Source organism: Canis lupus, chromosome 22 (assembly GCF_048164855.1).
Source record: "Canis lupus baileyi chromosome 22, mCanLup2.hap1, whole genome shotgun sequence".
Lineage (NCBI taxonomy): Eukaryota > Metazoa > Chordata > Mammalia > Carnivora > Canidae > Canis > Canis lupus.
In genome coordinates, this window is record NC_132859.1 from 12,810,066 (window position 1) to 12,822,770 (window position 12,705).

The 12,705-nt window shown below is 39.4% G+C and overlaps 1 long non-coding RNA gene across 17 annotated transcripts in view; it reads right to left on the reverse strand.

Moving 5' to 3' along the window:
• Window positions 1-12,705, reverse strand: part of LOC140613892 (uncharacterized) — a 195,920-nt gene that overhangs the window by 165,479 nt on the left and 17,736 nt on the right. For 12 of the 17 annotated variants that reach the window (XR_012014794.1, XR_012014799.1, XR_012014798.1 and 9 more), the window contains one exon: window positions 6,000-6,146. The exons of 1 other annotated variant lie outside the window; for it this stretch is intronic. This is a non-coding gene — a long non-coding RNA (uncharacterized lncRNA). Of the gene's footprint in view, window positions 1-3,752; window positions 3,897-5,999; window positions 6,147-12,705 lie in introns of those variants that run through there. 4 more of the 17 variants (XR_012014786.1, XR_012014797.1, XR_012014788.1 and 1 more) reach the window with 2 other exon arrangements.

Genomic DNA, 12,705 nt, shown 5'->3' on the forward strand with positions numbered 1-12,705 from the left:
TTTATCTTTTATATTTAGTAATTTCTACTTTCTTTGAGTTTATTTTGCTGTAATAACTTCTTGAGGTTAGCACATTTCATTCATTTTCATAATAAGTGTATTTAAGACTAAAATCTCTGTAGTTTCTTGTTGACGGCTTCTCACAGGTCTTATGCTTCCCTTGTCATTTATTTTCAAGTTATTATAGAACTGCTTTAGTGGGACCAAGACCTAGATCTCCTTCCAGTACTGATGCCACCACTGTGACCCCGGAGTCCTCACTGCACCTCACCTGGGCTACCTAGAGCTTCAGTTCACCCCAGACAGGAGCACCCCTTGCCAAAGTGGCATTTACCTCCTTCTACCACCTTTACTGCTAGGTCTATTTTCCCTGACCCAAAAGAAAAGCTGCCTTTTGCTCCCAAATTGTCACAGAGATTCTATATATAACAATAGCTTGGTTTGTTTTTGTTTTACTCAAGTGCCACTTAACCCCTAGAACTCAAGTGTGTACACACGACCACTGGATCGGTGTTACACTCTATAATGCTTTAGAGTCACCCCTCGCATCTGATGCCAAGGCCTAGCTACATTTTAGACCAAGCCACTTCTCTTCCTTGCAGAAGGAGATTAAGACAGACCTCCCAAATTCCTGATGCAAAGAGATCCCTGATTTCTACCCCATTCCCTGTCAGCGGTGGGTGCTCAAGGACTTCTCAATCCAAATGGATATACAGCTCAGATAAACCAAGATCTTCCCTATAAAATATAGACTACATTTAATCTCCTGGAAAATTAGCAAAGAAAATGTATAATAAGTAATAATCCTATTTGATAAGCATTCAGTAGAAATTTGCATAGAGCAGGGACCTGATGGAGCACAAAGCAGTGATTCATTTGTGAGGCTGGCTGATGTCATAAACCAGAAGAGGCAAGTAGGAGAAGTTTATGGGCAGTAGCAGTTCCCTCCGAGTAAATTATGGCTGTGTATTCATTCTGGGACATTTACTACTTTCTCCCATAAATACAATTAATGTGCTGAATTTATTTTCAAAGCACAAAGCAGAGTTATAACTTATCTTAAAGTTTTTCAGTAGAAAAAGCATATAAAACAAATTCAAAGGAAATTCTTTGGGACTGGCTTATTGAAGAATTTAGCCAACATCTTCATTTTCCTTTCGGAGACTGTAGCACACATAAGAATTTCCTTTCAGGATGTGGCACATTTTCAAAAGCAATAGACAGAAACTAGATGCTCAATTACTGCTTTCTCTTAACTTTATCATTCCTGCCTCTCTCCAAAAATCTGAATTTGATTTAAACATGGTGCTCTTACTTTTTGAAGGAACTTGTCATCATGAATAAAACGTGCTTACAAGTAACCAGAAGCCATCCAGATTTACTTAAATTAGTTTTCAATTATTTAAAAATACAGTTAAAAGGCAACATTCACAGATGTTTACCTGAAGCCCACAGGAATTTCCCATGTCCTTTTATAACTTTAGATATCCACCAATGTGCATAATTTCACACTAACTTTATATTCCATGGTCTTAAAAAAGATGAAGACACTGACTTTCATTGATTGAAAAGCTAAAAATACAGTGAAAGGAATTTTTTTTTTTTTTTTTTTTTTTTTACAGATCCAATCTCCCTTTCCTAACACACACTCTCTTCGCTTTGTCTTTCCCACAATCTCAGTATTCATTCCATAGTGTTCCATTGAGAAGGGGAAACACTGTGCAGGTGGGGAATGGGTCCATCAGGCAGGCAATGGAGCATGTAGGCAGGCCACAGACCAAGTACTTAAGCATCCAGACAAAACCACATGGCCATAAATTACTGTCACTACTTTCCAAAAGTTCCCTGGATTGTACAGGATTGCCCATGCAATCATAATTACAAAGCAAGCTGTAGTAATCATTAAACAAACTCTGTGACTTCTGCAGTTTTAAGCAGAATGCTTGTTTTGCTATCTGATGCTCACGTACAATATAGAATTACAAGTGGGAGGTAATAGCTCACATTCGATCCTTATGACTCAGAGAATTATGCTCTCTCTGGACAATCACTCTTCTCACCAACAATGACACTCTGCATACTCATATTTCACCAAAGTGTTGAAACAAGCAAGCAGTAAAGATAGCTTTGAGGGCCATCTAACAAAACTCCTCAGGGAATTCAGCAAGAAATTCCCAAATTTGAGTTACCGTAGGATGAAGTTTTTTCACTTGGCACACCACTTACAGATGTTTTACTTTCTTGATCTTCATGAAGCAAAGTCAAATTTGGAAACTGGCATTAATGGATGCTTTATCATGTGGCAGGGTGCAAAGACTTCATCCATTATCTTCTTCTAGCATGCACAACAATCCTCCATATAAAATAGCTTAATTGCTTCCATTTTGCAGCAGAGGACACAGGCTCAGAGGAGTCAGTGATTTACCATTTGTTCATCACTGGTTCATGTTAGCACCATGACTGGACAAAAGAACAATCTGCTCGTGAAGGCAACACTACTTCCACTGCCCTGTGCTGATGCTAAAAAAGCTGGGAGAGCTTTTCTAAAGTAAATAAAATGCCACCCAACATGCTATCCAGCCTTTTTTTTTTTTTTTTAAGACTTCACTTTAAAGATGAGTCAGTTTACACAGATCCAATAAAACTACAACTGTTACCACAAACAAAAGCCAATCAATCCAACCGGCACCTGGAAGATCCCAGGTGAAGACGTTTACCACAGGCAGAGGCAAAACTGTGCTCTAAACATGATATTTACTTACACAGCTCTATTAAGTCCTAATTTGCAAAGCACTGTTAGGCCTTGGTGAGACAAAGATGAATAGGTCATGGCCTCTTCAGTCTTTGAGCTGAGAGGATAGTCAGGAAGATCATGAATACACAAAAGAACCAAGGCAGAGGAAAAACTACAATTAGTGTAGCTCTTATTTCTCAAGAAAGATAAAGGCCTGCCCTAACTTTGTTCCCAACCCACCCTCGCTCCTGTCCCTGCCAACCCCCCACATCCACCCCTGCCCCCTCGGCAGCAATTCCAAATTCACATGGTGGAGAAACCCAAGAAGTAGTGTCTTGTAAATCCCAGTTGGAAAAATAACTTTTGGTTTTCCTGAAATATAAATGTAGTCACTCTCAGCCCCTGCATAAGACCTTACTTGATGATGGGATTCATGGATGCTGGGCCAGCCTGCCCTTTCACCAGCACTATGTGCTTCCACTCCTGCAATACTGGACCTTGTGCAGTTTTTGGAGCACATCTACAGACTGCTCTCTCTACCTGCATGCCCTCCTAGATGCTTCTTGTCCTAATGTTTAAAAATTCAGCTCAGGCATCTCCAGTTTTAGCAAGACTCTTCTAATTCCACCAAGAGGGTATTAGTGCACCTGTGTGATTTCATTCCTGATTTTATTCAGAAAACACTGAGGATTCAGCAGTGAAAAAGACAGCTTCTTCCCTCAATGAGTTTAGATCACAAATAAATGGACAGGATAATCTCAGATATTGGTGAGCACTATGAGAAAAATAAAACATGAAGGCAAAACCGTAAGTTAATAACACAGGAGGCTATATGGGAGAGTGAGCAGATAGTGGTAGCGTGCTTTACCTGGAGCTCCACTCAGGGAACTGACAAATGAGCTGAGCTGTGAGCTACAAGAGACTTCCAAAAAAATGAGGATTGAGGTAGTTTCCAGGCAATAACAAAAACAAGTTTGAGTGCCATATCACAGCACTTCCCAAACAGCACTCTAATTACCTCCAAGCTGCAATCTGAATTTTCTGAGGGCAAGGTCCATGTCTTATTCAACTGTGCATCACCAGCATATACCTCAGGACCTGGCAAATGGACATGCAATAAATGCTGAATGAAAGACGACAAAAATATTCCCAGCCTTACAGAAAAAAGAAAAGAAAGAAAAGAAAAAAGAAAAGAAAAGAAAAGAAAAGAAAAGAAAAGAAAAGAAAAGAAAAAAAAAGAAAGAACATGGTGTCTTTATACACAGAACACTGAACAGCATAATGGACAAACAATACTCTGATTCTGCAAATCCAAGAGCGTGGTGTCCTGGAAGAGCAGGTACTCTAAATGGCTTTGGGTGTGCCAAGTTAGACACACTCATCCTACACTTATCCAATTGTGCCTACTGATGTGCACTGAGGGTTTGAAAACCTTCCAGAAGGGGAAAAAGCCTTCCACCAGAAAACTTTCTGGAAGGGAAAAAAGCAAGCCTTCCACAAACAGCACCAATGTTCAAACACATCAACTGGTCTAATGAGCCAGAAGGGGCTGAGCCCAAGCCAGACTATAGACAAGGACTATGAGAGCACTGAAAAAGAACTTGCTCAAAGGGCGAAAGAAATCCGGCTCTTAGTCTCCAGCCAAGGCAGGCATGTCCAGGGAAGTGGTGGTTCCTGGCCATGAAAACCTGTCTTCAGCCAACAACTCTAGAGACACTCCAGAGAAAGGGTCATACACATGAGCTAAAAGTACACTTACTGAACTTCACATTTTGTGACCAAAACGCCCCACGGTGGCAAACCCTAACAGCATAATTTAGAAGAATAAAACATTCTCTCTACATTTATGAGAGCTGACTAAACTGCTATAGTATTATAAAGATTGAGAACAGTATTGGGCACAATGACACCCTACGGGAACCCAAAGTAGCATAGTTGGTGAGAACTGAGCTCCAGAGCCACAGTGGTATTTCTGCCATGGAGACAGTGGCTGGGGGAATCTGGCTTTCTGGGTGCCCCAGTAAGCAAAAAAAAAAAAAAAAAAAAAAAAAAACAAAAAACAGGGATCCCTGGGTGGTGCAGCGGTTTGGCGCCTGCCTTTGGCCCAGGGCGCGGTCCTGGATATCCGGGATCGAGTCCCACGTCGGGCTCCCGGTGCATGGAGCCTGCTTCTCCCTCTGCCTGTGTCTCTGCCTCTCTCTCTCTCACTGTGTGCCTATCATAAATAAATAAAAGTTAAAAAAAAAATTAAAAACAAACAAACAAACAAACAAAAAAAACATTGGATTTGTAAAGATACATTAAGTGTCCTAAAAAACCCTAGAAATCTTGGAGACAGGAAACTGTACAAAATATGTATTTAATATCCAAGTATGTGGATATTTGTGAAGGTTGAAGACAATGTTAAGTCACTGTTCTGTAAGGGAAGTTGTTGGAGGCAGATACAGTTTAATACAAGTTAATAATCTAGTTATTTCTAGACTGTAACATAGACTAGTTATTTCTTGTGGTCTGGCTTACTATAGAGTTGAAATTTAAAGACTCTTCTGGTTCAAATGATTAGTACCTAAGCAAATATTTCTTAGATGATAAGCATGTAAAAACATACCTACCTAAATCATGGAATTTTTTCAAAATGTTTCCTTAGTTCTCCTGCCTATAATACCCACCCCCCATGATTCCAATATACTTCATCTCCCAAAGAGCTGAGATGGGATATGTGTCTCTTTTTGTAAAATCCCCCTAGATGATTATAATTATACCTTCTCCCTACCCAAGGCTATCTATCTTCTGAATTGAAAATGCCCTAATCGCTCTGTAATCAGCTGTCTCAGTCTAAGCTTCGACTAGAACCATATAGTAAGTCGGTGTTAGTACTACATGTAGGTTCCCGAAAGGTAGAAAAATTGACCATTATACTTCTGGCTGCAGGTAACAAAAAACAATGGAAAATACCTTATAGGGCAGCCTGGGTGGCTCAGCAGTTTAAGCGCTGCCTTCAGCCCAGGGCGTGATTCTGGAGTCCCGGGATTGAGTCCCACATCGGGCTCCCTACATGGAGCCTGTTTCTCCCTCTGCCTCTCTGCCTCTCTGCCTCTCTCTCTCTCTCTCTCTCTCTCTGTCTCTCATGGATAAATAAATAAAATCTTTTAAAAAATAAAAAAAGAAAATACCTTATAATCCAAGGGGTATATATTATTGCACACAAAAATAGATCTGAAGATAGGGTGGCTCTAGGGCAATATCAATAATAAAGGTTCCTTACCTTCTCATCAATGCCATCCACAGCACATCAGCTTGTCCTCTTGGGCTGGGCACCCCATGGTCTCAAGATGGCTGTGATAGTTCCAGGTACCAATGGCAAACATAATACCGTCCAGAGTTAGAAACGGTGTTTCTTCCTGTAAACTTCCTTTGTAAAAATATAAGGCAAAGTTTTCAACAAACCTCAGCTACATTCGCCTATCTCATCGCCAGCATTTTATCAAGAGCACAGCACCAATCACTGGCAAGGGGCTAACCCTGTGACCAGCTCAACAAATCCTGACTGCTCATTAGAATCAGGAGGAAGCCCACCTCCAGAGGTCAAGTTTTAATTAAATGGGGTGGGACCTGAACACTAAAGAGGTTTAAGTTCCCCCTAGGTGATCCTTATTTGTAGTTAAGGCTATATCAATCACGATTTACCCCAGCACTGATGCATGTAATGCCTCAAACACCTGCCCACACAGAGAACATAATTGAATAAAAGCAGGGTTGTGTTAAGAAAGAGGGAGAAGGAAATGGATACTAGGCAGACCACAAAATATACCACAGGTATTCTGAGTTGTTCCTTGAAAGAAGGTCCCTGAGAGAGCTGAGTGGTCGATCTGAATTCCAAAGGAAAAAACAAAACAACAATAACAAAAAACAACCTTCTTCATTCAAATTCATATTTTAAAAAACATGTCCCATAACTGAAAGATAAAACATTTTCAAATGACTACAGTCTCCTCTATGAAGCTCTCTTCCAAATACAAATGTTCTAACCTCCCCCTCCTAAACATAAACTTTGAAATAGAAATGTTTGCTACCTGCTTCTGGCAACCTTAGGGATGACCTTATGACTAGCATCCTGGTGACCTCTAGAGGGAGCTCCAGCTTGCTCTTGGCTCCCCTGTGAAGCCAGGGAAGGGCAGATGCTAAAAGGGATAGGCACTGAAGCAGGGGGAAGGATGTTGAACTTGGCGTGCTCACATTAAGAGTTTAAGCTCTAGGCCCAGTTGGAAGCAGTTTCTCTTCCTTTGCAAACCTCCTCAGAATTGTTTCTTGAAAACTGTCTTTTCCTGAAAAATTGGTGGGAAGAAGTCCAGATCTAGAAAATGTGCACAATTTCTGGAGAGAAGGGACTTTGGGGCTCCATCATTGATTATACTTTCCTCCAGTCCACCTTCTCTTGACATTAAAAATGAGAAGCTGGCGTGAACTGAGATTTGGGTGAGGGTTTACAAAGAAATGGGCTGAAAATATTCTCCTCTTCCTCACTCTCTGGTTTTTAGTTGTGATACTGAGGCTGCCTTGAAGCTAATAAAGTCCTCATGGGAACCATGTAATTTAGGTCAGCTCATTAGAGCTAAAGATTGACACTGGTATTTGGAGCCAAAGCCACCATTCCCTACCTGGCCTGGTCACCTGGGCCAATTTCTTACTCAGGAATCACTTGTGGAATTAACCAAATTTTGGCATTAAGACAAGATAATGTCTGGGATCCCAGACAGAAACCAGCCCTTTTGAGTCTTCATCTCAACACAGCACATGCTACGACTTAGGTTGAAGATGAAGAGAGAAAAAGAAGAGCAACGGATTCTCAGGTTAAATAGTGGTTGTGTGTACTGGCTTAGAAGCAGAGAGACATGAATTCGTGCCCCAGATCCAGTACGTACTTAACTCCTGCTCTTGGACAAGATGCTTAGAATCTCCAAGCTTTAGTTTCCTCGGCTATGCAATAAGGATAGTGACAGTAGCCTCAAATGTTACAATGAGGCCAATTTAAATCAGCTGTTCTCAAATGGACCCCCAAAAGTATCACCTAGAGGGAACAGTGAACTACAGGTTCTGATTCCCCTAGAAGTCTGAGAAAAAGGAGGGCCCTAGGACTTACAAGTTGCTAGATGAGGCTGATGCTGCTGGCCTAGAAACCAGACTTTGAGAATCAGTGATTGAGATATATAATCAGGGGGGCACCTGGGTGGCTCAGGTCATGATCCCAGAGCCCCAAGACCAAGCCCTGCGTCGGACTCCCTGCTTGGTGGGGAGTCTGCTTTTCCCTCTCCCTCTGCCTGCCCCTCCCTCTGCTTGTACTTCCCCCCCCCTTTCTTTTTGTCAAATAAATAGATAAAATCTTTAATATATATATAATTGAGCTCCTTAGCACAATTCTTGGGAAACCGCAAACAAGCAGTAAACATGTTTTAGCTATTATTTTTAAGTTACATTTTGGATTTATTTTTAATGAAAAAAAGTATGCTCTAAAGTTTTTAAGATGAAGCATCTGTTATACCATCTCTAATGCTGGCAGAGTTTGTCCTGGTGTTAATTATCTTTCATAATGTAATTAAATCTCCACATCAAGGCACGTAAGAGGTTTTCACGGTATGATTATTGTCCTATTCCATGTTTATTTGCTGCTATGACTAAATTGCTGAAGCTATATACCCAGAAAATCCTAACTTGAGTGTCTCCTCATTCTGATTATTCTTGTATTATGAAATCCAAACTTTCACTAAATTGTTGGCTAACAGTGGCAGATCGCTGAGTACTTGGGTTCTTCCTACCCGCCTCACAAGATGACAGGGTATTATCTGAAGAATCCTGCGAAACCGCACAGACTGCAAAAACTGGGCTGAAATGAATCATATCATCTTGGCTGTTCAATCATACCCGATTCCTCAGAGTTAAGTGAATTACTCTTCAAGATTAATAACAAGTTCCAAATTATACTTGTACAAGCTTCAAACACTTTCACATTCAGTATTTTATCTGATCTACACAGCCTCACGGCGGCAATTTAATCGTCACCGTAGCCATCCCTCAGAGGAGGAAATGAAGACTGAAGACTGGGAGCGCTTGTAATTGTACAAAGTCTCCTTCACTATCAGTCGCAGAACCTAGACTGGAACTTAGATCTCTAGAAGCCAAGAACTACATACACCATGCTCTCAGAATGTTTTCAGAACATTTAAACATCAAACCTAAGATGCTTTTTGAGTATTCACATTTTTTCACTTGACAGTGCAGTGAAAACTGAAAAACTTGTCCACTATGAGAAATGGTAATATAGAGACAAAAAAGAAAAAAAAATGAAAAACACATCTAATCTTACTCAAAAAGGACCACTGTAACATCTTGCTGTGCAACTCTCTAAGCTTACCTTTCTAGGACACTGCAAATCAAACCCTGATGCTTTTGAAGCTGCTGTTTTCATTTACTGGCATATCATGATCATCTTTCCATGCTGATTTTTTTTTTTTTTTTTTTTTACAACATAGTGATCCATTGTTTGAAATCACTATAGTTTGCCTAACCAAAAGAGTGTTAGGTGATTTCCAACTTTTGCTTTTTCAAAGAGCAGTCTGTTGAATATTCTTGGAGCTCAATCTTTCCCACATCCTTAGTTATGTCCTTGGGAACAACTCCCAAAAGTGGAATTACTACGTCAAAAAGCATGCACATTTTCAGTCTTTTAATATACATTGCCAAATTGACCTTGAGAAAGGTTCTACTAAATTACTTGCCATTCCTCAGCTCCTGGGCATGCCACTTCCTTCTTTTATTGGTATTACATATCATTTATTTGGCTACTGGTAGATTTCCCCTGCCCAAAGCATCCTGTGTTCTGTACTTTCACAAAAGAAGCCTTAAAGAGCTCAATAAAAGCACCTGAAAATCTCTTCTCATGGACATGATTTGAGGATTGGAAAAAAAAAAATTGGTAGAGGTCTTGCCTCAAAATACCTTCCACCTCCCCATTCTACCCATGACAGCCAACCTTTATTGTGGGCCACGCATTATTCTAAATTTTTTATGTGTGCCAAATCCATAATCTCTCACTACCTTTCTAAAAGGAGATGCTATTATATCATCCCCTTTTTACAGATGAAGAAATGGAAACCTATCTCTGCCCAAGATCACAAGGGAAATAGCAAAACTGATATTTGAACTCAGGTAGTCAGTCATTCAAGTAAGAAAAAGTAAATAAAAAATGGAGAGGCAAATAAGAAGGCAGTATACGAAGAGAAACAAGAGGTGGTGTTCCCAAATGCAGAATGGACAGCCCTAAGATTGTCACAGAAGACAATAAAATATGAACATGTTTTGGATCTTTCACTCCTACTAAAATACAAAAGAAGTTAAACTAACAGAATCCAAAGTGGAACTAGAAGCACTGCCCAGCCAATTTCTGAAGTACCATTTCATGGGCCTTGGAAGGAAGAAACCCAGGCCCAATGAAACGCAAGGCCTCCACATCAAAGTGAATTATTTCAGAAGCCTCAGCCTGTAAACAGAGCTATTCCATCTCTGCCTCCACCAATTTATGGCTCAAAGTGGGCAAACTAAATCATTAAAAGCTCTGATAGAACAAACCTATTTTCTTGACCTATCATGTTTTCAGGTCAGGAAATAGAACAGAATAAGGCATGATAATTTAAAAAGAAGAAAAAGTCAGACAAGCTATTATGTCTATATCCAAATTCTGGAGGAGACTGCATAAAACTGCTCATTAATTCTGGTACAGAATGAATATAAACTGCACTAATCCAAATGTTGCTAACCTTTGGGAACTTCGATGCATTTTGGAATAGTAGTGCTTCTTGAAAGAAAATATATAAATGTGTCCCTGTGTTGATATTCTATTGAGTTGTGTACTACTGAAGATGTGGCATAAACTCATAGTATGATTCATTAAAGCAAGTGAGACGATTATCAGCCCTTCACAAGAAGAGCTTTGTCCAGAAACAGCAGATGCTGGACATCTTCCCTTTGTCATGCATGGCTTGACTCCGCTAGCCCTCACCCAGTCTCAACATACTTTTTTCCTAAAGCACTATTTGCTACTGTCTTGTTTTTTTGTTTTTGTTGGTTGATTGTGTTTCTTGGGGTCTGGGGTAGGGGGCTTTTTTGATCCATGCCTTCTAAATTGGAAATCATCTTGTACCACTTCCTAAAATCACAGTATCACAGCAACTAGATCTGTGGAAGTCTAGTAAGGCAAGGAGTAAAGTCAGGGTACAGAGGTAAAAACAAGACACTAACATTGTTTTTTGCTTGTTTTATTATTCCCAACTTAAATATGCCTCGAGTTTCCCAGATGCATATCTCTTCGCCCTAGAATTAACTAAAGAAGTCAGAAAGAAGGTAACACAACTGATAGAACTGCTTGTCCTAATGGCTTCATTCTGATGTAAGAGAGACTCAAGTGTGTACGCTTCTACTGTCAATAAACATGTTGCATGCAAGCAGAGATTCCTTTGGGCAAGAAGTAATCGGTCTTCTCCTCCCTGAAGGAGATAGTCATTCTACTTTTTCTTCTTGTTGCAATCTCATTTCTTTGTCCTCAGTCTAATTCTAACATAGCCTATTTTAAATTCATGGTTTAATTTTCCTATCATATTTTCAAGAGCCAGTAAAATTCTGAAGCAGACAGAAAATGTAAACCAGATGTTTAAGGCTACAGGCAACAGCATAGAGTACACTCAATTTTTGCTGTAATTTCTTTCTTTTTCTCTTTCTTTCTTTCTTTCTTTCTTTCTTTCTTTCTTTCTTTCTTTCTTTCTCTATTTTTTTTTTTTGGAAGTAGCCACAGATAAATAACCAACTCAAACAATAGCAATGGAAATGATGGAAGAGATGCTGGAATAGTGTATTCAAATGCAATATCCTTCATTTCTTCCTTTTAGTTGAAAAATTATTCCAGCTGGTTTTATCATGAAACTTTGCCCCAAAGGAGCAAAGAAGTAAAAGCTAAAACCTCACATAAACTCTTCTAGAATAGCTGGAAAAATGCCTTCAAATAAAAAATAACCGAATATTGGAAACGTGCTAAAGTGTTGTGGTAAAATACTGTGTGCCCATTGTAAGCTTTCCAAAGTAATTACACTTTGTTCAATACAAGCCCATCAATCTCCAGGATCATATTATTTGTTGTTCTCACCAAAATCCCTAAATAAAAATGAAATATACTATGACTACTATCTCTTCATGAAAACATTTCCTTTGAAGACTAATCCTTCAGAGATACCTCTACAGTTGATGAACCAAGTTTCATTCATGTTTGACTTGGCCCAGATTATAGGCTTCTTTAGTCTCTTTGAAACATCTAAGAGCTTAGTTATGGAATACGGTAAGACTTTACTAATTCAGATTATTTGTGGGGAGGCTAGTATGTTTAAGTGATAAAGTTTTCACTAAAATTTAGTTGTGTTGTCATGAGACTATATGCATGAATAGTCACTGCCATATCAAAGTACTGCCAATTTGACCTTATGCAAGTATTTTATTGGGTACAATAACATCCCTTTCTTAGCTATTACTTTTTATTAAAGACTAAGATCTGTTCTTCTACCTGAGTAACATAGATAGTCATGACTTTATACATAGAAGATTAAAAAATGAAAGCATATAATGACATGGCCTTTAAAAAAGCTAATGTATTTTCCTAACCACAAATGCCATAGCGTATTTACAGTTGTCCCCTCTTTAACGCTAGCTGCCTGGAGAGCATAATTTGGAAATAAATACTTATAAGATGATCCCCCTACCTCTTTGATGAGAAAGCTTTACATGGTATGCAAGCAAGGGCCTTGTATCGCCAACCTCATTATTACACTAATTGGGAAGAGGGCTATAACCTAGGTAATATTAGAATTCCAAAAGAGTGAAAACCTTGAGAAGCAGTCAAAAATTGAAAGTGAATTTTAATTTTCATGAGCAAG